Source organism: Monodelphis domestica, chromosome 1 (genome assembly GCF_027887165.1).
Source record: "Monodelphis domestica isolate mMonDom1 chromosome 1, mMonDom1.pri, whole genome shotgun sequence".
NCBI lineage: Eukaryota > Metazoa > Chordata > Mammalia > Didelphimorphia > Didelphidae > Monodelphis > Monodelphis domestica.
In genome coordinates, this window is record NC_077227.1 from 445,492,206 (window position 1) to 445,516,789 (window position 24,584).

The 24,584-nt window shown below is 42.0% G+C and overlaps 1 protein-coding gene across 4 annotated transcripts in view; it reads right to left on the reverse strand.

The window, feature by feature from the left end:
* ZNF423 (zinc finger protein 423) overlaps positions 1-24,584 on the reverse strand; it is a 441,008-nt gene that overhangs the window by 117,959 nt on the left and 298,465 nt on the right. The gene's annotated exons all lie outside the window — the stretch shown is intronic.

Here is a 24,584-nt window from a genome sequence, read left to right on the forward strand (position 1 = left end):
TGCACTGGCCAAGGGGTTCCAAGTCCCCAGCATCTATGCTGAGAGCCGCCCTGGCCTTTATTCTCTGGAACTGCTATTCTACTTAAGATTTCTTATTTTCAACAACTCACATGTGCAGGCAAAGTCCTGTATTAAAGGGGGGGGGGGGGGAAATACCCAATTATATACCATTATCCCAAGTCTTTGTGACTTCCCACCTGACCAAAATCAGACAAAGAAATAAAACAAAAGGGGGGGGGGGGAAGGTAGAAGTTATCACATAGCTTTACATTTCCTTATTAAATGTTAGTTTATGATTATTCATTTTTTTTTACCTTTTTGCTTTACTCTATGCTAAGAAAACTAACTCGAGACCTGATCAGAGTATCACTTTTCAAATATACCTAAATCCCTGTAAAGGTTTAGTGTCTGGCTGTGTGCATTTTGCTCAGTATTAACATGTTCAATGGAGTACTTTGATTTTTTTTTTTATCTAGACGCCAGAAGCTGGTGAATATATGCTTCATAGCTTCAGATAAACCTTTTGTTCTTTTGGGGCTGATCAGCTGGTATAGCAGCGAGAGGGAGAAGGGGAAGGAAATTCACAGGGGCTCAGCGGTTTCAAAAAGTCAAATTACCTCTGAGCCATGGCAGTGCTGATAATTTAAATGAAAAAATATATATACAGGCTGCACCACACAACATCTCTACTGTTAGGACTTTTAATGAAGCCCCAGTTGTGATGACACTGAAGCAGAGAAACGCTACGGTGGGATAATTACTTGGCTCCCTCACAGCTGAGTTTCACAGATGCATTATTAACGGCACATTCCATGCCATAACGAGCACCGAATGTAGGTGGGATTCACAAACCTCGGCATCCGCCATTAGCAGGTTGGCGCAAACACAAATGAGTGTTTTCACAAAAGCATGCAAAGGTTGTGAAATTCCAATGAATCCTTGCACTGGGAAGTGGGATGGGGTGGGGTGGGTAGAAAAGGGAAAGGCAGAGGAAGGGGATTTAAAAAAAAAATCATCCATGCAGCCATGACCGGATATGTCACCTCTCACGGTACAATATGCTCTGAGTAAGGCAACCTGGGAAATTACAGAGTCAGAGCACATTGATTTTTCTGTAGCAGATACAGGCACCAGCCCTGATGAAGAATTAAGGAGGAAATGCAATAACCTAATTCTCCTCCAATCTGTCCCTGTCTTTCCTGTGGCTCCTCGCTTACCTGGCCTGTGCCACTGTGCGCCCATCTCCTATCGCGGGGAGACCACCTTGCCAGGCATGCTGCTCAAGGGCGCCACACACCTGCCCGACGCAGCCCCCGCAACCTCTCTACCTTCTCCTTCTTCAGCCACAGCTCACCGGAGGCCCTATTTTTAGGACTCGAAGTCATCTCCCTATACCTTGGTGCAACTGAGTGGCTACCCCAAATAAAAGAGTTACCTGCAGGCATTCTCTTTTCAGGCAGAACCAAAGCGGCCCTCCCCAATCACTCAAGCTAAAGCCAGTCTCTGATGTATTATTCTGAATGTTCTCAAATATGATCATCTATACGTAAAAAGCTTTGAAATCCTTAAAGTAGAACCTAAATGTCAACAATTATTACTATTATCGGGTGATGCCAGCATGATAAGCTTCCCTATTGCACATATATTCCAATTTGCTCGTCTGTGAGGTCAGCCAAAGGGTGGCTGCCAGGCCTGCCTGGCTCTGCCTTCTGGTCCTCCTGCACCATTTTTGCTTTCCCTGAAAGCTTCCATCTCAAGGTGACCCTGCTTTGCAAGTTACCCCCAGTGTTCCTGCCTACACACAGAACCAGCAGCCTCCCAGTAATTAACACCCGAGCTTAATGAAGTCCAGCTGCTGCAATGGCAAACTGAAGGGATGCCAGCCTTCGCAAACTGCACAACTTCGGCAATGCCCGGGTTCCAGCAATGTGTGAACCTCCTTGGGACCTAGATCCCCATCCACCAATCTGGACCACCACCACCCCAGCCCCAACCAATCACATTCACCCGGGTGTGCGCACACCAGCAGGCAGGTGATTCTTAAAGAACCAGGTCACCTGAATGTGAGAGTATTCCAATTATTTAAAAAATAAATAAAACTAACCAGACAAATCCTCAGTCCAGCAAGCGAAAAGCTAAAAGGAAATTGTGAACACATCGGTCTTCTAGAATATGGGAGGCAAGAGTCTTCCACAAGCTCCTCCTTGACCTGGCCCAAAGACTCAGTTTATTAAGACAACCTTGTTTGGTAGGTAATTATGGCTACTTGTTTTAATATTATCACTCATACTTGTTGATAGAACACAGTGTGTTGGCAAACAGATATGAAAAGGTGACCAGAAGGGATCAGAAACTAAAACATTTCCTTTTCCTGAGAAAAGGAAAAACAAAGAAAAAAGTAGGCATTTGTTGAAGAAAAGCAAGATCATTAAGAGTGGAGATCTGTCTATGAATCTCTGCCCTGACCTTCTTCATACGTGGCCAGGAGCATTCCCATACTGGAAGGATTGTACGCACTGAATAACATACTATCTCTAATTCTCATTCTCTCTGTCTCTGTCTCTCTCTCCCTCCTCCAACCATCCAACAAACATTTATTACGTGCCTGTTATATGGTAATTATTACTGATGGCTACTATGTGGTATAGGGCACTATGCAGGGCACATGAGTTGCCCCTGGCAAATGGGAATGGGCAGACACCTGATTTTGCTTCTAGGAGATCTTGCTGCCAGTTGCAAAGAGTTAATTATAGAGCTCAGACCAGGAACTGAGGCTCCTGCAACCATTCTAGGACTCCCAGCAGAGACCTCACAAAATTCTAGGATGGATGATGAGTAGGAAAAGTGCATCCTATATTTACTGACAATAGTTTGGCCCTGGAGGACAGAACTTGAAAACATAATCACTAAGAAGGATATGGCTAACACTTGAAAAAACACCATTCACTGATCTATGTCCCTCCACTCGTAGGTCTCTTTAGCTTTTATGCTGTAGACTCTGACACAGTTTGTTTATGGGGGGGGGGGGGTGAGAAGAGGCAAGACAGAAAGGAATAGACTTACAATTGGAAGAGACCTCAGAAGTCATCCAATCTAACACCTTTTTTTTTTATTTTTAAATACATAAGGAAAGAGGAAGATTCCATCATTTGCCCAGATTTACATGCTAATTAGCATCAGATAGGATTTGAACTTCAGTCCTCCTACTCAAGAGCAAAAGATTTTTCCCACCCTCATAAGTTAACCCCAGAACCAAAAATGGACAAGTTCTCCAACCAGATTATATGAGGCATTGGCAGACCTAATTCAGATGGTTTTTTCTTTGTTTTAAAAATTTTTTTGCTTTCAGCAGCCCCTCGTTCTTCCTCCCTTACTTCTCCCTCTTCTCCTTTTATGAGTTTAGTTGAATCAGAAAGATACAAACCCTTCATTTACAATACCAGCATTCTAAGTGCTTCTTGATCCCCAAAAAGACATTCTCCCTGGGAGCCACTGTCCCTGCCAGAGAGGAGGGTAATCTCTGGCACATACGTATAGTACAGGCACCTACGTGCGGATGGAGAGAGCCAGAGAGCAAGCATCTGACTGGCTAAAACAGAACCAAGAATAGTAAGACAACTATTCCGAGTAATTGTGCTAGGTCCATTAGATCCATTCTGGATTCCTTAGCTGTCTCTTTATCCAGTTTTGGTTCTTAGGCTCTATTGTGGGAGGAAGGTGGCAGCTATCCACCTAAAATACCCTTACTGTGAAAAGGAATTCTATTATGATGAACTTTTGGCCTTAGACAAGGCACAGTGAAAGCAAGAAGAAGCCTATATATTGCAACTTCTCACAAAAAGCCTAGAGGGGAAAAAAAAGACCTGAAGACATTAAAGAGTTTCCATCCATTGTACAATCCATCCCTTTATTCCTGCATCATCTACCATGAGAAACAGCATGATAGAAAGAATAGAAAGGGATCTGCATTCAAGTCTTACCTCTGATAATTTAGAGATAAGTGGCCCTGGAAAATTCACTTAACCTCTCTAAGAACCAGGTATCTCACATGGAAAATAGCTACATGAGAGCTAACTCCACAGGGTTGTTCTGAGTACCAAAAATATAATTTGTGCAAAGTGCTAAAAGATAAACATATGTGTGTGTGTGTGTGTATATACACACATGTATGTATACACACAAAAGAAAAGATCCACAAATACACGCATACATGACAGCTATTATTACAAAGCCCATGTCCCTGTCAAGATCCACTTAAAAGTTGTCCATGTAACGAACAGCATTAGACACAGATCACATGTACATTCAGGAGAGAAGATATGCAGCAATGGGATGCAATTCCTGTTTCTGTCAAACAGAAAAGCAGCACACCTGTTAAAAAGAGGAATCTCAACTGGGAATGGAAATCAAACCTTTACAGAAACTACGACACCAAAACCTGACACATTTCATATCAAAGGATGAAACCCCAGCAGTTCCCACCCTTGGTCAAATCTGTATTAAGGTTAAAAGTTTCAGACCCAGAATAAGAACCTTTCGAGGAAGAAACCTATTTAGATCAATGCCGTCTAGCGGGAAAAGGAGGGTTTCTTTTTCTATTGAACCCTCCATACGGAGGCAGAATTAGGAATGAGTGTGGTTAGAAGAAAGCACCAGTTTTCCTTAGCCAACAAACAACAGGATGCAAAAGATTGTAGTTGAATTTCTCTGGAAAACCGGATCTGTAGCAGGAGAGCCCGGGGAAGCCCTGAAAGGAGAGTGACTTTGCAAACACTCTAACATGTACCAAAATTACAACAAACTTCTCTCTCACTTCCTAGAAAGAGAAAACATCAATTGTCTTTTTAAACCTCTATAGTATTTTGTCAATATTTTTTTTTATTACAGCAGAGCATGTATAAATATTTTATTGCAAACCAAGGGCCAAAAATAAACAGTTTGGTAAATAGTTATTACATTACAAGGAAAAACATCTGTGGAAACTGTTTTCCATGTAATTATTCTAGCTATTTTACATTAGAGCTCAACGTGAATTTCGCTGGCACTAATGTTTCACTTGTTCTAAATCTTCCTCCTTGTTGCTATTATTAAAATCTTAAAAAGGTGCCAAATCTTAAATGAAGAAAAAAAATGATTCACTAGAAATTATTCATATCACAGTGAGCTGCTACTAAACCTGGCAGGGGTGCAATATTTTCGGTGAAATTAACATAAAATATACAACTGCAAATTATCCAGGAAATAGCTATGTTCTTTACGGCATGCATTTACATTTGGAAAAATGTTCTACTTATCTGTCTAGCACAAAGCTGCAAACAGTTCCTTTCCCTGCAAGTTTTAAAGGGAAAGTAATAGATTTGCTGAAGGAGCATGATCTTTAAAGATGGTCTAACAAATAGCGGGTAGGCAGATCAGCCTTAGGTAATTACTGGAGACAACGATCAGCCCTGGACAGTTTGGGTCTGGAATGGAAGAAGAAAAGTCACATGGTAGATTTCTTTTCCCTCCTGATCCAGAAAATGTATTTCCTCTATCAGGGCTGAAACCCTTCCTCCTAAACAGAAGAAAAACTGTAATACCATGTAAAATGCAAATCTTGCTGTAAATATTTTATAAAATTGTTGCATACATCCCAAAAGCTATAGGTCTTAATTGAGAGCAGGCTATTTTTCTAGTCAATATATGGAAATGGAAAATGCTAATTCGTGTTTTTCTACTTAGGAAAAACCCAGGAGAATGGCAAACCACAAACGTACTCACTTTAATATTATAAATATAATTTGGCTCCCTCTTTGCAATCCCCATAGTCCAGGCTTTTATCTCCCAGTGCCTGAAAAAGAACCCGAGTTGCTTTCACTTCATTAGCACAGGAAGGAAACACTTGGGTGCTGCCAGGTTAGACATGGAGTGAGTTGTGAGAAAAGAGATTGGCAGCACAGTTTGGACCAGGCACTGAGGAGTGTAAACCATCAGCAAAGGATAGGACGCTAAGCATGGTCAACACAAGGCTTGCACAGTGCTGTGGGGTACCAGAGAGGAGGGCCAGGCCCATTCTGTGATGTGGGGCTTCCACAAGAAGGCGCGACAAAGCTGTCTGTCTCCACATAAGGACAGAGGATGTCTGACTATCACCAGTGCAGATGGTTGCCAAACACATTCTCTCTGGTGAGGTGGCAAAGATTCTCAGAATCAGTACCTTAAAGCCGCCTACTGTTTCTGAAGATCTAAACTGTAACAAGACCTCAATCAGAGTGGCCCCTCAGAGCAGAGACTCCTTTTCCTCAGGAACCAACAACAAATGACCTGCTTTATTTAGTCTGTACGCATCCTGAAAGGGTTCTTGTCTACTTGTCTACCCATTTGACATTTCTGTTCTCTAATATCTATGCCCTTACCACGTTTATCCTGTATTACCAGTGTGCCCATGTGAGAATTCAACTACCACATTGATATAAAAATAGGCCACATTTTTTTCCCTAAGTGGGTTCATTCAAAAAACCTAAGTGTGGCACAAAACTGTGCTTTTTATTAGCAAGAGAAGGATAGGAAAGGTGGTGAGATAGAGGACATAATGGTAATAAAGACAAATAAAACAGCTTTATTTGAATGAAAAGGAAAGCAAAAAGAAAACCCACCTAACACAGTGAATTTTTTCCCTACAATAATTTTGTATGACAGAGGCTGAATATAGCACAAGAATCCTGTAAGTTGGTTTCTTTCATGAACACCTTTAGAAAGGGTAGTCTGATGAAGCCCTTCTCTAAATAATGTTTTTAAATATAAGAAAGAAAATACAAAAGAAATCAGTTATTATGAAAAAATTAACAAAATATTTTCTTAAAAAAATTCATATACCTCTTAAAGAGATCTTCCACACCAGAGTTTTTTAATTTGGGGGCTGAAATTTTAAAAAAATTAATAGATAGCTCTCGATTTCTTTTCTAATCTGATATTTTATTTTATGCATTTAAAATAATAATTTTGAAAATGGGATTCCCTTAGACTGCCAAACAGGGTCTATGACAAACACAAAAATAGTTAAGATTTCCTGATCTAGTCCAAACTCTACAATGTAAGGATGGGGGCAGGGCAAGATGATTAGAATTTTGTCATTTTTACAACATTCTACTGAAGAGAAACCCAAGAGGTCATGATTACTAGGCAAGATTGAAATCTAGTGCTCTTTCAACAAAAAGCATGCTTCCTCTCCAACTCCAATGAGGTCTTAAGACTGTAACTTATCACAGTAGACAAGAGTTTTGACCTCAGAAAGACCTGAAACATTAGAGGTCTGAGTTGAACTTATCCTTCCTAAAAACCTATGAAATGTATAAGCAGCGAGATGGCCTAGTGGATAGAGGGCAAGGCCTAGAGTCAAGAAAATTTGGGTTCAAATCTAACCTCAGATACTTCCTAGCTGTGGAAGCCTGGGCAAAGCAAGTAACCCTATTAACCTGGTCCTTGTCTTTCTGTCTCAGAATTGGTACTAAGACAAAAAGTAAGGGCTTAAAAAAAACAAGCAAAAGAATAAAGGCACAAGATGCCAGCACTGTGAGTGTAAGAATCAATGTTTCTGAGACTGCTCAATTCATTCCCCTGACAATGGTTGTCATTCTATCTGGCCCATTCCCCAAAGACCAATCCCCATTCCTTATATTCAGAGCTGTTGGACCAGATCTTAGATGTAGACAATTTCCACAAGAAATGCAATTCCTTTACTTCCAAGAAGATCTAGTAATTTGAATGCGGCCAATCAAGTATGTTAGTAACAAAAAATCTTAAGGGCTCCAAAGTAAGAAAAAGAATTATTTATAAATAAAAATTGGTTTCTATAAGTGGATGTATATATATATATATATATATATATATATATATATATATATTTTTTTTTTTTTTAAACCCTTACCTTCCGTCTTGGAGTCAATACTGTGTATTGGCTCCAAGGCAGAAGAGTGGTAAGGGTAGGCAATGGGGGTCAAGTGACTTGCCCAGGGTCACACAGCTAGGAAGTGGCTGAGGCCGGATTTGAACCTAGGACCTCCCGTCTCTAGGCCTGGCTCTCAATCCACTGAGCTACCCAGCTGCCCCCTTATTTTTTTTTTAATCCTTATCTTCCATCTTTGAACCAATACTGTGCAATTGGTTCCAAGGCAGAAGACTGGTAAGGGCTAGGCAATGGGGGGTTAAGTGACTTGCCCAGGGTCACACAGCTAGGAAGTGTTTAAGGCCAGATTTGAACCAGGACTGGCTCTCAATACACTGAGCCACCCAGCTGCCCCGCATTAGTAGATGTTTCTAAAGTATTTGATGGCAAAGCCAATAATGAAGGTTGGGTAAGCTAGGTTATCCTCCAAGTATTGACTGGGGAAGATCCTTTCTTCCCACATTGTACCAGCATCTGCTTGCCCCATTCTATAAAAATTTCTCTCCCTCTTTCTCTCCCTTCTCTTTCTCTCTGTCTGTCTCTCTCTCTCTCTCTCTCTCTCTCTCTCTCTCTCTCTCTCTCTCTCTCTCTCTCTCTCTCTCTCTCTCTCTCTCGGCCCTTGGCAATTATAACTCTTCCTGCCATGCTTACAGTACTGACCTTCCCACACTTCCCAAGAGATTTAAAGATAAGGGGTCTAGAGCCTTGGTCACATTTTCCCTTTCCCTTTCTCTCTAATTCTAACACACTACTAAAGCAACAAGTCTGTATGGCTGGACGTGGAGCTGTCCTAGTTCAAGTTTGAGTGGGGCAGCAAGACTCCAGTCAGGGGCAGAGTCTGCATGTCTGAAAGCCACGCCGGAGGCCAGAGGCCCAGGAAACTTCGCCAGTCCCTTCCTCTCCACAAGTGGCTGCTCAAAATGGAGACGACAATCCAGTCTCGGGTCTGGAGCACAGCAGATACTGTGAAAGCTTTGCCGGGGGGGATTCCTGAGGAGAGGCCCCCTCCATTTTGGAAAGCCAAAGAGGGGAACAGGCACACTTTTATGACCTACCATCAGTGAGATTGACGGCAACCACCCAGCGCCCACACTGAACCATTAGCCCATAATGGCCCTGAAGGGTCCCTAAGCCACAGACTAAGAATTCTGAGTGCTCGGGGCCCTGACACTACAGATACTAATGACTACCACATTGCCTAAATAAATCATCATCACTTTGAAGGGCCAGCTCCAGCCTCACCCCGGCATGAATCCAAACTTCATTTCAATAATTCCTTGTTAATGCTGCACAAGGAGCTTCCCGGGTAGACAAATCATTAGTGAGTTTCTGAGATATGATATTTGTGAATAAAAAAAAGAAAAAAGAGGAGGAAAAAGTGGAGGAGTATCCATGGGCTAAGGTTGGGAAAAGCTGCACATGACCCAAAAGCTGGTAACTGGAGCAGAGGTGAAAGACCAGTTTGAGGTCCCCTTGCTGACTAAATGGCAGCTCCTGGGGGAAAGGTTCTACAGAAATGTAAGGCATTCATAATAAAAATATCAGAGTACTCGGTGTTGGCTGGGATTCTGGTGTATAAACTGGGCCAGATTCACAAAGCCTGGAAAGATCAAATCTTGTAACCTAGATCTATTTTGGCGTTAAGTCATCAGGAAACTCTTTGCTTCTTTTACACTTACTGGACACTCATCAAGCACTTCACTCACAGAGACCATCCTAAAAATGGGTATAGAAGAATGCAGAAGAAAGCGCTTTCCCTGCCTTCCTGGATATCTGATGGGCTGAGTGTAACTCAGAAGGAATTAAGCAGGTAGTATTCATTAGCTCCTGCTGATCGGTGTGCTAAGCAAGGATTAAACTAGCTATTAAGAGTCATTATTAGAGAAATGGGCTTAAATTTCATCAAAAGCCTCAACTTCCCTTCCTTTTCTGCATGTGCATTGAGTTCCCTTCTCTTTGAATCCATCAGGAAAGCCATTTCCCTGACCTCATTTTTAGAAAGGCTGCCACGATTTGGTTTGGATCTCTTCTTCTCTTTCTTGTACTCAACATTGGGCTCCCAAAGAGTAAGTCAGAATCCATTTGTATTATCACTTCCAATTCTGGGGCCATTTCTCCATCCTAAAAGTCCAGTTATTAAAAACACGTAAATCAAGAAAGGCCTTGTTTAAGAGGTGGCAATGAGCTGACAAGGGAGGGAGGAGATTCCAAGCAGAAGTGAGGAAGGGGGTGTTCTAGGCAGGAGATGGAACGCCATGTTTAAGAAGCAGCAAGGAAGTGAGATGCTATGGCATATGTCTTGAAAAGGATGACTATGATGGTGAAAAGGTAGACCCTATACCATGTAAAGATTGGCTCAAGGGAGTGGGGATGTTCATCCAGGAGCAAACCTGAGGAAGATATAATTCCTGACCTCAAGGAGGTAAAGAACTACCATCTGAAAGGGATTCAGGCACGAGTGGAGAAGAATGAGGGACAATGAGAGGACAGGAGAGAGAATGAGGTTCACACTACAAATGAGGAAACACCTCCATGAATGCAATTAAAGCTATCTAATTTCAGAAAAGGCTGTTTAAAAAAGTAGTGAGGTCCCCTCCACCAGCAAGGGTCAAGCTAGGGCTGAATCTGTCAAGGATGCTGTAGAGAAGCTAGATGACCACATTACATGGAGGACTGAAGTACCTCAACCCTTAATGCCCCTCCAGTCCAAGTCCTTTTGTCCACTTCAATTCATTCATTTATTCAACAAGAAATAATTATGCCCTTGCAAAGTGCCAAAGAGAGAAAAGCAGACAAATTATAGAAAAGGCCAAAATGAAAAATCAAACTTCAAGGAGCTTACAGTCTACTTGTATGACAGAATATATATGCGAGGAAGTAAATACAAATTACTCATTGAACAAATATTTACAAAATATGCATATACCTTGAGGTAGCTTAGGATAGACTGGTGGTTCTCAACCTTTCTAATGCCGTGACCCCGCAATACAGCTCCTCATGTTGCAGTGACCCCAAACCAAAACATTATTTAGGTGGCTACTTCAAAACTGTAATTTTGCTACAGTTATGATTCGGAATGTAAATACCTGATATGCATTATGTATTCTCATTGCTACAAATTGAGAGGTTGAGAACCGCTGGGATAGAAGAAGGGAAAGTTCGGAAGTCCTGAGTTCAAGGTCAACCTTTGACACATATTCAGTATAATGTAACTGGGCAAGTCCAAATTGAAGGGGGGGAGGGGGAGAGAAGGGCTCTAGGCAACTAAGACTATAAGTCACTTCTTATAGAAGGAGGTGATTTGCTTTGGTAAAGGACTTTTCTCCCAGGGAGCTCTCCATGTTAATGAAATTACAAGTCCAGCATAAAAATAAAATTTAAATCAGGAAAAGCCTTGTTTAGGAGTTTTGAAGGAAGCAAAAGATTGCAAGAAGTAGAAGAGAGGAGGGAGAGCCGTCCAGGCACAAGGAATCATCCATTTAGAGGCACAAAGATGAGAGACGGAACACCATGTATAAGAAGCAGCAAGCAATTTAGATTCACCAAGATGTAGAGTGTATGATGGTGGGGTACGGTACAATAAACCAAAACTAATAGGCATCTTTCCAATAAAGCATTCTCCAACTATTCCTTCCCACATTGAACTCTTCCTCATCTGGCCAAACACAGTAATGCAATTTCCCTGACCTGGAATATAATTGTTTGACATATATATATGTCTGATCCCCTTCTGCAGATTACTAGCTCCTTGAAGTAAGAAGCCTGGTCATATTCTTCTTCTGTATCTTTTATAGGACCAAGCACTGAGCTAGGCACAAAGAAAAACAAAAAGCTTTTTGAATTATATCAGGGGGCCTGCTGGTGGTTACCTAGGGAAGCAAGCAATGGAGGAAAGCCAGAGGAAAGCTGAGGTAATGATTATCTAAAGGCTAGCTCATGTCAAGACATTTCTAAGTCAAAACTAGGGCTTTGCCTACCTTGTATGACCAGAACTAAAGTCAAGGGATATTCCTGTACCATAAGACTGAAAGATCCTGGGATTTTTCTCTAAACATAGTAGAGAGAAAAAAATTCAGTGTTAGAAAGAAGGAAGCTCAGTGAAAAAATATACTGGTTCTAGGAATATATGAGAAATGAGAGAATATAAATCCTGACAAAAAGTGGGTGATGAGCTCTGATAAAAGGAAGGCAAAAGAGGGCAGAAACTGTGACTCACTGAATAGAGAAGAGAAAGAAAATTCCAAGATTGTATGTTGAGCCTTACCCAAACCCCAACACAAGCAAACCACTGGGAAAGAATCAAGTGAGGAAAACAGAAGGGCTCCAACACAGGTCCAAACTGCAGGGATTTCCTGGCTGAATTCCTTCTTCCCAGATACGAATTTCTATTATGAACAAGAGAAGCCATGAAGGAATAGCTACTTCCAATTCAAAACCAGGTCAGACAGAACCATATCTAGATTCCAGCAGGGGTTAACTTTTCTCCTGGGGGAAGACTAAGTAAAATTCTCTAAACTGAACAGCATAGACAAGTGGGAACCAAACCTCATTCCCTTGATGGCCCCATGGCTGCCAAAATTACTGACAAAATGACCTACAAAGAGAGTTTCTATTTTGCGAGAAGTCGACTCAAACCCCAAAGGTTAACAAGGAAGAAGTTGTCAGCAATTTGATTTGCACCATAGAGAGGAAGCCTTCCCATTTTCTTCACAGTGCCTGGGGCCCCCTCATTCTCAGCAAGATACTTCCCTGAAACTCTTCCAAGGGGAGAAAGAAAGGTCAGGAGCCATCCCAGAAGAGTAGGGAAGGTCTGGGTCAAACCAGAAGGCTTCTGACCCCTGGAGAAAGGTATAATGGCAAGGTGAGCATGTACCTATCACCCTGTGGCCACCTTGACAAACTAGCCCAGAGAAAAGTAAAAGTGTCTGGGTAACAGGAAAGGCAATATGATACAGGCACTATACTGAGTGTCAGGAGACCTGCCTAGGCTCTAGCAATTGCCAATCCTGCCACTGGCTAGCTTCTGACAGTTTACTTTCCCTGTATGGGCCTCACTTTTTTCATATCTCAAAGGAAGCTCCCTTCATGATTCCATAGTTCAAACTTCATCTTCTACAGGAGGAATTTCCTGGTCCCACCAACTTCAAATGCCTTCCACCTACCGTGTGTGTGTTTGTGTTTGTGTTTGTTTGTGTGTGTATGTGTGTGTGTGTGTGTATGTGTATTCAAAAACAATAAAGGTTGTTTTTTCTCCTTTTCTATAAATCCCCAAGTAACACATAATAAACCTAATAATAAACATAATAACCATATCGATCGGCAAATTAATTCATATCTCTTCCAGAACAGATATTCTATGATCCTAAGTAAGGAAGTGAGGGTTGAAGGGAAGAAGCTTTGTTATAAATCCCCAAATAAAAAGTAGCTGGCAGAGAAGCTAAGGAGCAGTGGGAAAACCACTGGATTTTGAATTCAAATCCCATGTCCACTGTATACTACCTATATGATATTCAATAAGTCAAGACTTAACTCTCTGAGTGTCAGTTTCCTGCTCTATTAAAAAAAAGGGGACAGAATTTTGATGAAATGACTTCTATTTTCCTCCTATCAGTAAGACTCAAGATCTTGGAGGGAAGGTAATTAAGAAGGAAGGAAGCAAACAGGAACAAGAGATATACAGAGAAATAAGGATGAGCCTTTCCCACAAGATGCTAAGACAATGGGGCACAGTTATGGGAAAGGTGAGAGCTCCTTCAATCTCACCCTCTCATCTGCCTGACTTCTGGTTTCCCTGCTAGGGGATTCCTTATTACCCAAAGGAAAAAGACCCATTTGATGTCTCTCTAAGTTTAATGCCTAATGGCTGCCCAAAAGGGAATTACAAAAATAATAAATTAAATTAAACTTATATCTAAACACCTACATTAGAGGGAGCGTGAGATAGAGGTGAGAGTCTCTCCACAGATTCCTCACTTGTTAATAAATTATTGTCCCCCCAAAGAACAATCATTTTCAAGGCCAGCACTGTCACAGACAAGAAGATTCCACCAAGTGCCCCCTCGAACCACAGCTGATATCGAACAGGGAAGGAGGGTTGACTGACAAGTGTCTCTTTTCATCACACTGGTTAACAGACGCCACCAGGCTGTGAATTGATTGAGACATGTGCTAATGACAAACTTTTGAAAATGTAGTTGCACGCTATTAAAAAAAAACACACAACCCACTCAGAAAGGATTACCTAAAAGGTGTTTTATCAACTTCGCCCTGGTAATGAATAAATATGAAAAATACTAGCAAAATGTTTCACCGGGTGTCATCACAACTGCCTATTAAAAGGGGGTCGAGAGGGCTAAAAAAGATCATAACCGTTAGAAAACAAGGCAAGCAAATCAGAGTCGTGATCACAGCCGATTATGTATGGAGCCCACAAACTGGGGTTGTTGTCATAGCAGCTATAAAAATGTCAAGGAAAACTGAACAACTATTATCCAAAGTAGTAAGCAAAATGAAAAATGCAAAAGGAAAACATGAATGAGGATCCTATGGGAAAGGCCATGTATTTCCTGGTCAGAACTCAGAATAAAAGCAAGATGAAATACACTTTTGAAACAACAAAATGTATTGGTAGCACATGTTAACTAAACAGAAGTCTGTAGTGTGGTCCTAATAGAGTCACAGACAAGAGCCAGGGAGCCTAAAGCATAGAGAACTGAATGAAATAGCATTGAACTAAAAGAAAGGAGCCTATGGTTATAAGTGCTTTGCACAGCATGGACATCCCAATCTTTGATGAGTTTTGAGAGAAGAAGGGAAAGAGAGGAAGGGCCAAAGGGAAGAAGAGGAAGGGAAGGAAATAGAAAAAGATAGACAATGGAGGAAAGGAAGCTAGGGAAGCATGGTAATATAGTTGAAGGAAGGCAGACAGGAAGGACAAAGCCAGGGAGGAAGGAAACTGACAATATGACGATACCAAGTCAGTGGGGTACAGAAAGGGGAAGAATTTGAGAGATCTCTCTGCAAAGCAATGGACCTGATATTCTAAAGATGAGGCTCCGAAAAACTCTTGAAGAAAGAATTGAGGATTCTATTTTTTAAAAAACATACATCTGCCAAAACCACAGCAAAAATGGCACTGCCAACTTTTATAAGAAAAAATATTGCTAAAAGGAAATAAAGTAAAAAAGATGAATGTTGTACAGATACAAAGCCGAATTAAATATAAACAACTAAATTATAATAACTGTGTTAAAGTTCTGAAAACGTTTTATATTCTGAAAAAAATTCTTGGAAAAATGAATTCAGACAGGGAACAAAAGAGGGATTTCAAACACAAGACAGAGCAGTAGTTGAAAATATTGTCCAAAAAATAAAAAAAGCTACTTGTAAAAAGTACTTATGAAAACTCCACTCAAGGAAGATGCTTGTGGGTTTGGATGCCACACATGGACCTGGGAGGTTTACCAACTCCTCTCAATAGCTGGGGGATAAAGCTAGGACTGTGAGAAGAAACTGAGAAAAATGAGGTTAGCTAGGCTAAGTGTTAGCATGATAGAAAAGAAGCAAAATAAATCTAACTTCTGGGTATAGAGAGCAAGGCCTGGAGTCAGAAGCTCTTGGATTCAAATTTGGCCTCAGATGCTTCCTGACATGGAAAAGTCACTAAACACCGACTGCCAACCCTTGCTGTTATTCTGCTTAGAATTGATACTCAACAGAAGAGAGGATTTTAGAAGGGGAGGAAAAAAAGTCATATATATATATATATTTGTATACATATATATGAATAAATATTTTTACATGTAATGAGGCGGGGTAATTTCTATGACTGGAAAAATAAATAAGTAAACTGATCTTTAGTTTCTTTAAAAAATGATGAAACAAAAAGAAAGTAAGGAAAACCAGTGGTGAAGAGTTCAATATTTTAAGAAATCGAAGTATTAGTCATAAGTTCAGGAGTCTGATTTTCCAAAGCATTAGTCTTCGGACCATGAGAGGTTACTTTCAATGAAAGTCAAGACAGAGATGAATATCTAAGGATGTCTGAGCAACCCAAAAGAAAGTCACACATAATTACGATCACAAAAAGGCAATGATAAAAAAAAAAGGGATATCAGAAACTAAACTACTAAAAGAGTGTAAAGTGCCAATGTTTCCATCAGGCATTAAAAGAACAACTCTGTAAAATATGTTTTCCAAAGTGAAAGGGCTGGGTGCTGGAGGGTTGGGTTGGGTTTGTTGTTGTTGGTTTGTTTTATTTTTTTTTAAGTAATTGAAAAGTAAATATATTTCAGCTTCTTAATGGGTCCATAATTAATTCACACATTCAACTGTTAAGTCCAGAAATATGTTCATGTTGACAATTTGCATTTGATGTTTCAAAAACAATCTGTCACATTTTCATTTGCTTTAACAACGCAGAAATGTTTCCACTTTCCAATATTGGCCTAACTGCCATGAACATTTTGGTCGGTTGCTCATCACTATCACTGGATCAGGTCTGTCAGGGGAATGTGCTGGAGGGCTAAAGGGTGGCTACATACTCAAACAGATGGAGCAGGCCTGCCAAAAGTGGGCCAAAACCATTTTGGAGGTTAATTGGGATATAAAAGCTTTAAAAGGAGGTTAAGTGGTAACTTAATAATAATTATATAATTTAAGATTTAATAATATTTATTGATTATTATTTATTTAAATATAATATATAATTATAATACCTAGCATATCTTTAGCACTTTATACATTATAAAGTACTAAGCATGTGTTATCTTATCCATTTCACAAAGGGAAAACTAAGGCTCCAAGATTTTCAAGTAACTCATTTAGGGTCACAAGGTTAGGAAGTATCTGAGGCAGGATTTGAACTTGAGTCTAACAGGCACCAAGTCTGGATTATATGTCTCCAAACTGGCTAACTGAGAAGGGGAGAGAAATATTCCTTATTTCCCCAGAGTAATAAAATGGCAGAGAAAATACTTGCCATGAGGGTCACTAAGTAAAGAGGAAGGTTGATGTTCTAGGCCAAACTCACAGTGATAACTAGGCAGAATTTGGCGACATTAATCAATGAGACAGATGGCCAAAACACGTCATAGGACAAGAAGAAGAATATGTGTACATGCATAGAAAGGATACAAAATGCCCTGGTGAGATCGACGGTCCAGGACCCACAGTTCCCAAGAGGAGGCACCCAGATTGATAACAACAAGATAAAAGAATCTGTGATGTTGGAAGAACCATATTCAGTTCTCGGTGCAGGCCTAACTTGGGCTTCATCACACCATCATAAGGCAGGACTTAGAGCGATGGAACAACAGAATTCTATCACCTAATCTAAAATTTAAGCAATCTCCAAGTCCATAAAAAACACCACCTAGTCATGGTGCTCCCACAATCTCCATTCCAGGTTTATATATTATTTAACCATGACTAGAAGTAATGGATGAACCTTAAACTTCTTTTTGTACCATGCAGCTCAGTTGGCTCTTTAGGGACAAAGGTCTAGGATGAACATTAGTGGTACCCAATTCAGTTGGGAACATCCCATCTGCCTTCCCTCTACCCCCTTAAGGGAATCTTGGCAAACTTTGAAGACAGAGGAGGGTAGAAGCACCCCGACTGGGCTGCTGGGCAGAGGGGTGGGACATGTGATGAATGTCCTCAGGTGCCCTTGGAAAGGGGGAGGGGAGCACCCCTCTGGCACACATGGCATAGGTTCGCCAACACAGTTGTATTACATTGTCAGGGTGTGAGAAAGGAGACATGAAGAGGAGTGTCAGGTGGTGATGGGAGACTTGAAAACTATTCCAATGCTTTTATTTTATAGAAGAGGAGACTGAGGCATAGAAGAAATAATACTTATTAGTATCATAGCCCAGTTCCTCTAATTCCCAGTGTAATGCTTTTCCCCATCTAAGGCAGCATGACATCCTGGGGAAAACACAGGTTCCAGAATCAGAAGATCCAGGCTACTTACTTTCTGTGGATCCTCAGGCAAGGCACATTTCTTCTCTCACCCACAGCTTCCTCATCTTTAAAATGGTACAATAAGGAGCATAGTGGACAGAATGCCAGGCATAAAGTCAGGAGGACTTGGGTTCAAATTTGGCCTCAGATACTTCCTAGCTAAGTGACCCTGGGCAAGACCCCATTTGCCTATCTTTTTGCCCTTTCATAAGAGAGAAAGAAAAGGTTGGTTTTTTTTTAATATTAAGTTATGAGTACATCAATTAATAGCTCCTTCCAATTCTCCACTTCATAGCACCAGTAAGATTAAGCCAATTGGTTTCAATTCGCAGATGAAGAAACTAAGGCAGAGAGAAGAGAAATAATGGAAATTAATGGCAAATTCCAGTTCTCTCAGATCTTATTCTAATATTACATCAATGTAGTATAAATGTAAAGCCAAATGGAAAAGTGGAAAGAATACATGATTTTGGAGGCAAAAGAACTGGGTTCAAAGTCTCTATAGGCCTCAGTTTCTTCATCAGTAAAATATGAGGGTTTGGAATAGATGACCTCTAAAGCCTTTACACCTCTCAAATGATGATATAACAATATTATGATACTATATAGGCTTGTAGCTGAAAGACAGAGGATGTGACTCAGCTAGGAAGTACCAGAGGCCATCATTGAACCCAGGACTCTCCTGCCTCTGGGTCTGGCTCTCTAGCCAGAGCCATCTAGCTATCCCAACATATACTTTTTCAAAAACAAAAACTAGAACTGATTTTCAATTAACCTACCACATTGTATGTGCTTAATAAAAGTTGGTTGATTGATAATCTACAATTCACATTTTTGTTCTTCTTTCCATACTAAAATCTCCATGCTTCCTAAAAATTAAGTTCATTAATTTTTTTAAAAAATTATTAACTTTAAAAAATTAACTAGCTCATGACATTTGCTAGCCCTATGATTCTGGGGAAGTGATTTCAATTTCCTCATCTATAAAATGGGAATAATAATACCTCTCTCTCAAAATTATTGTAATATGAAAGGAAGTGTATATAAAGCATTTTGCAAACATGAGCTATTATTATTATTATTGATCATTTTGACTCCTAACTACTGGGTCTTATGTTGGTATTTAACTTTTGTGTGCGTGTCCTGTAGGACTCCATGAAGCCTGGGCTCTTTATAGCCCCACACAGCAAGTAGTGCAATGCCTTGTGCACAGAGAACTCCAAATGAATTGAAATGAACAAAAATATATTGGGTTTTCTACATGCAAAACACGATTCAAATATCAAACCTGAATTGTGCTTAGATCATTTAAAATCGATAAATAAACACTGCAAATTTTGAAGGGGGTTAGACTATTAAATAAGGGAATGCTTACTGCTGCTCTTCTGTACTAATTCTTAGAAATAAGAGGTTTGCTTTTTTAAAGACGGGGAGTTGCAGCTAAGTGGTCCAGTGGACATAGTCCCAGACCTAAACACAGGCAGCCCTGGATTAAAATCTGGCCTCAGACACTCCCCTAGAGGTATGACTTTAGGCAAGTCATGCAAACCCAATTGTCTAACCTTTAACACTCTTCCGCACTGAGTCCAATGACTCCAAGACTGAAGGTAAAGGTTTTTTTTAAAAAACAAGGAAACAAGGTAGGAAGGAAGGAAAGAAGGAAAGATTTTCTGCAAGAGAGGGGCGCCTGAGTTGAGCTTGGCGGAAAGGACACAACAGTGTTCCAGAGTAAATGACCAAACAAATGGCTTAATATATAAACTGAACACAGGACCGTGTTTGTCCTGAGCCTCACTCACCGGAGCACTCCTTTACTCCCTCTCTGTAGGGAAGAGATCAGGCTTACACTGGGCACCAAAACAACACACCCCTCAAGATATGAAAAGATAGTTAACCGAAGAGGAAAAAAATAAAACAGAATGTTAATACCCATCTGTAATATTGCATGCAAGAAATACAAATACTTTTGAAGTTTTTCAGTAAATTATTAAAAAAAGGATTGAAATCATTGAAAATGCACCTAAGTTTGAGGGTGCTCCTGTGGCCATGCACATGCGTGTACACAGAGAGAGAGAAAGAACTGGATAAAAGAATCTTTGCTATAAATCCAGGACAGGATTTTACTGCCCCCCACTGACACTTTGGGATAGGTAATCCAGCAATTGGTTCAACTTGATTTGAAGGTATGCATGTTTCTCTCTTTGTTGAAGCCAAGAGGCTAAACGAGATGACCCTTTCCAGCTCCAGCACCCTAGGATTCACTCATATCACTGCACTCTAGTTACACTGAGGCAAGAATAAAGAAAAACACAACATTCCAACTTCCCCCCAAAAGTCAATCTATCTGTGTTTCTGAAAATGGAAAATCCACATGCAGCAGTATCCTCTGCCTGACGTGGAAATTCTATAGGAAGAAGAAAAAGTAAAACCCAAATATGAATCGCAGCTGTCACTAACTGCCTAACTGGTCTGGACGTCAGTTTCCCCATATTCAAAAACCACTAGAGAATTGGACTAGATGACCTGCAAAGGCCCTTCCAGCTGAAACCTACCCACCTATGATTCTAAAGGGACGGCCTACACGAAACATAACTTTCCAAATTCTGCCTGCCCAATCACGCTCAGAACTTTTTGTAAACCCTTCCCTTCCATCTCAGAATCAATACTGCGTATTGCTTCCAAGGCAGAAGTGTGGTAACGGCTAGGAAATGGGGGTTAAGTGGCTTGTCGAAAAATCACACGGCCCCACCATAACTTCTGAAAACACATTTGTCCTTCAGAATGGAAGCTGCCTTAGTTTTTTTTAAGCAATGACTTTCTGGATTGTGAAGGCCTCAAGGTGCTTGGACACAAGCTCTCCTCAAAGAGCACAGCTCTCTGAGCCAAGGGAAACTGAGGCCGTTCTGCACAAGCTTTTCTTCTGCAATTTCAATGGGAGGAACAGACGCCTGAGATTTTTCTGAGCTGGTTGGCTAAGGGGGGCGGGGGGAGCTGGATTATAGACCCTCTGTACATGCTTGTTATTCCGACAGAACAGTTCCTGGACTTGAAACATGATCTCCGAGGGGGGAGAGAGAGACATTTTTATCACATATTAAGGTTAGACAGATGTTTTGTGTCTTGTGTTACCTGAATCAAAAGCACCATTAAAGCACATAACACTGCATTGTTCAGCAACAGATGTTCCTCTTAGAAAGTAAACAAAATCTCTCTCTCCCTCTCTCCCTCTCTCTTTCTCTCTCTCTCTCTCTCTCTCTCTCACACACACACACACACACACACACACACACACACACACACACACACATCCTTGTTGATGGTGGCACACTGGAGTTGGACTTTAGCTCATGATCCAAATCTCCAGATTCTCTCTCAATCAGGCCAACAGATCAGGCCCCTCCAAAACTGCCTTCAGCCTAACCCTAAACTGAAGTCTGAGATGAGGCAACCGTAGGGAGGGCTGATCCCAGATCTGCAAAGCTCTTTGCCAAATCTCCTGGGAAGTGCTCCTTGGAACAGTTGGAAGGCAGAAGAGTTCTCCCCCTCACACAGAGTTCAGGAGTGTAGGGCCAGCTGTGACAGATACACCCACACCCACACCAATACACACATACACACAAAGTCACAAGCCTACTAAAGGCAAGACATACCCCCCTCCCCTTTCCAAGAAAGGACTATTTTGTCCCATGGGTAACCAAGAAGAAGAAAAATAAGATACACAAATTCATAGCGTTGGGGCTAAAGAGTGGAAGGAGGAAAAAGAGTCCATTCACATTTGCTTTCCCCTAACAGTTCAAAAGACCCCCAATCTGCCTTTCTCATCCCTTCCATTGCCCCTGATTTCAACTATCAGCCCCCAACAAGAAACTGAGCAAACAGACATAGAAAGAAGCAGCCAACAAGATGGAGAAAATAACTTTTTTTGAATGACTAATGTCCCGCCGGGATACTCCTGGCTCTCCACTGCCCATGGCCATGGGCCAGATATTCCCAGAATCTCTTTCCAAGGACATCAGGGGCAAACGTCCCTGACAACGTTCCCCAAGGACTTTCCCAGCCCAAGCCTCTCCCTCCCTCTCCACTTCCCCGAAGGGACTGTGAAGCCTCTAAAGCTAAAGCTCTCGTCCTGTCCCTTCCAAGAGTCGGGCCTGGAAGGCTGATTCACCCCCAGAGGTCTGAACTGGGGGTCACTGTGAGCTCAGCTATTTCAAGGACAAGTTCTCAGGCCACTAGCCAGACCCCAGCGCTTCCCCACAGATACCTAGGAGAGAAGCAACTCCAAGAAACAATCTGGGGTTGACCCTCTCCCCGTGGCACCCCCCATTACAAACCTATCAAAGGGTCCGCCTTTTTATGTCCTATCACTCCGGCGCTTGCGGCTGGCCTGCTCACACGCTGGTGGAGAAAGAGCTTGGCCACTTTTAAACACACAATCTGAACACGGATGTTCTTAAGACACATACGTGCATGCCCTGGTCACCCCAACACGCGGTATACTGCAAGATATGGGAGGGGGGCGGAAGAGAAGGGGGAATGCAGGCAACAACAATATTTCAAGGAGGCCTGCCGAGATTGGGGAGGGCAGCCATCTCCTGGCCAGACCTAGGCTTCTCTCAGACCGCCAGGCGTCCAGGGGCACAGTGAGAGCTTTGTGTGGCTCTCAGCGGCTAACTGGGCTGGCTCGCCTCCCGTGGAGCCATTTTCTGAGTGGGGGGCCCATCCTTTTAGGCATCTGATGGAGCTTGCACATCAGAGGCAGTGGGAGGTAGAGAAAGGGGAGGCCTTCACCAGAGCCAGGGCATCCCTACAGGGGGCAGGCAGAACAGAGACAGCCGAACTGCTCCAAGTTTTTGATATGCCTGTTGGGGGGGAGGGGCCTGGGCTTCCCCCCAGTCTAAAAAACATTTCAAAGGGTAGGGGGAGGCTGAGAAAGGGGAGAGCCCCATTCTTTGCAGAGGGAAATATTTCAAAGGCGACCCCAGCTGCTGAAAAGGTTTCAAAAGACCCTTCCCTTTCTATCAGCTCCAAATCACTCTCACCAACCCCCACCCCCCCACCACCCCCCAAGCAACAGCAGGGAAGACTGGGAAAGAGGGAAAAAATGTTTCCAAGGAGACATGTCCCTGAGTCATCATAACTCGTGGGGTCTCAGAGGCTGCAAACCCATACAGAGGCCCTGATATTAAAATGAAACGTTTCTGCTGCTCCTGGGGGAATCGCTAGCAGCCTGCATCCTCAAGGGAAGATGGCTGTAGACCCTAAGTGCCCCCTGTGTTTGCGCAGAGCCTGCCAAGGGCCAGACCATGGCCAGCCAGGCTCTTGTGAACAGCTCATGGGAGCCGCTCTCCTGAGGCCCCTGACTTCTATGGAGGAAGTTTTATCCCACTGAGTTTGAAGCTGGCCTTCCCAGCCGTGGGGAGGGGCAGGAGGAACGCAGCTGGGGAGAGGAGACTTGGCCCGCCATTTATATGGGGGAAATGGGCCATGGGGAATCCAGAGCTTTGGGGATGGGGGGAGGAGAAAGTCTGGCAATGCCTCTTCTAACTGGAAATGAAAGAAGTGGGAACCATTACCCAGCCCCAGAGGCCTCGACTGCCTCCCTCTCTCTCCCCTCTGCCTCAGCTCTTCTACTCCACACCACCCATGTCCCATTCAATCCCTTACGCTTCGCCATTCCACCACCACCTCGAAGCAACACTGACATCAGGTCAAGCCAGAGTGGAGAGCAGATCTGACAGATGCTCCAGCAGTAGGCTCTCCCTATGCTTCTTCAGTGTCCTTTCTGGTCAGAATGCACCCCCTTAGGTCAGGCCTTGCAGACACTATGACAAGGGCCACCTAACTGGCTTCACTACCTCCAGGCCCTCCCTGCTCTAGTCCCCATCCAGCACTGGCTATCAGGACAATTCAAGAAGCGTTTATTAAACTATGATGAGCACGGCACGGATAATGGACATTCCTAGAATGCCTTAATATTTACCAAGTACTTCCCAAACAAGAACCTTATCAAAAAGATATTCCAAGGTCCAGCTAGGTGGGGCTCAATGGATTGAAATCCAGGAAGAGAGATAGGACACCCTGGGTTTAAATCTGGGCTCAGACACTTTCTAGCTGTGTGACCCTGGGCAAGTCACTTAACCCTCATTTCCTAGTCCTTACCACTCTTCTGCCTGGGAACCATGACAGTACTAATTCTAAGATAGAAAGTAAAGTTGTGGTTTTTTTTTAAAGGATATAGTTAACAATCTTCAAATTTCTTTTTGTTCAAGATACTGAGACTCAGAATGATTAAGCAACTTATTCAAAATCAACACAGCAAATCAAGTGTGAAAGCGAGGATTTGAATCCAATTATCCTACATCTAGTGCTCTTTCCACTGATATACACCTCCTTTCTCTTCTCCCCTTGCATGGTTCTAACATGATCCCCAGCTAAAAAACCTGCAAGAAATCCCCAATGCAATAAACAAATAAATGAATGAATGAATAAATAAATGAATAAATGAATGAATAAATAAGATAATACACACACATAAAATAAAATATAATAAAGCAAATAAAAAAAGAAACTATCCAACTTGTCATTCAAGGTCCTCCCCAACCTGGCTCCAACCTCTCTCTGAAGCTTTATCTCCTATAATTCCAACACAAACTCTTAGCTCCTATTGCCAGAGTCTCCACGTAATGCCCTCAAA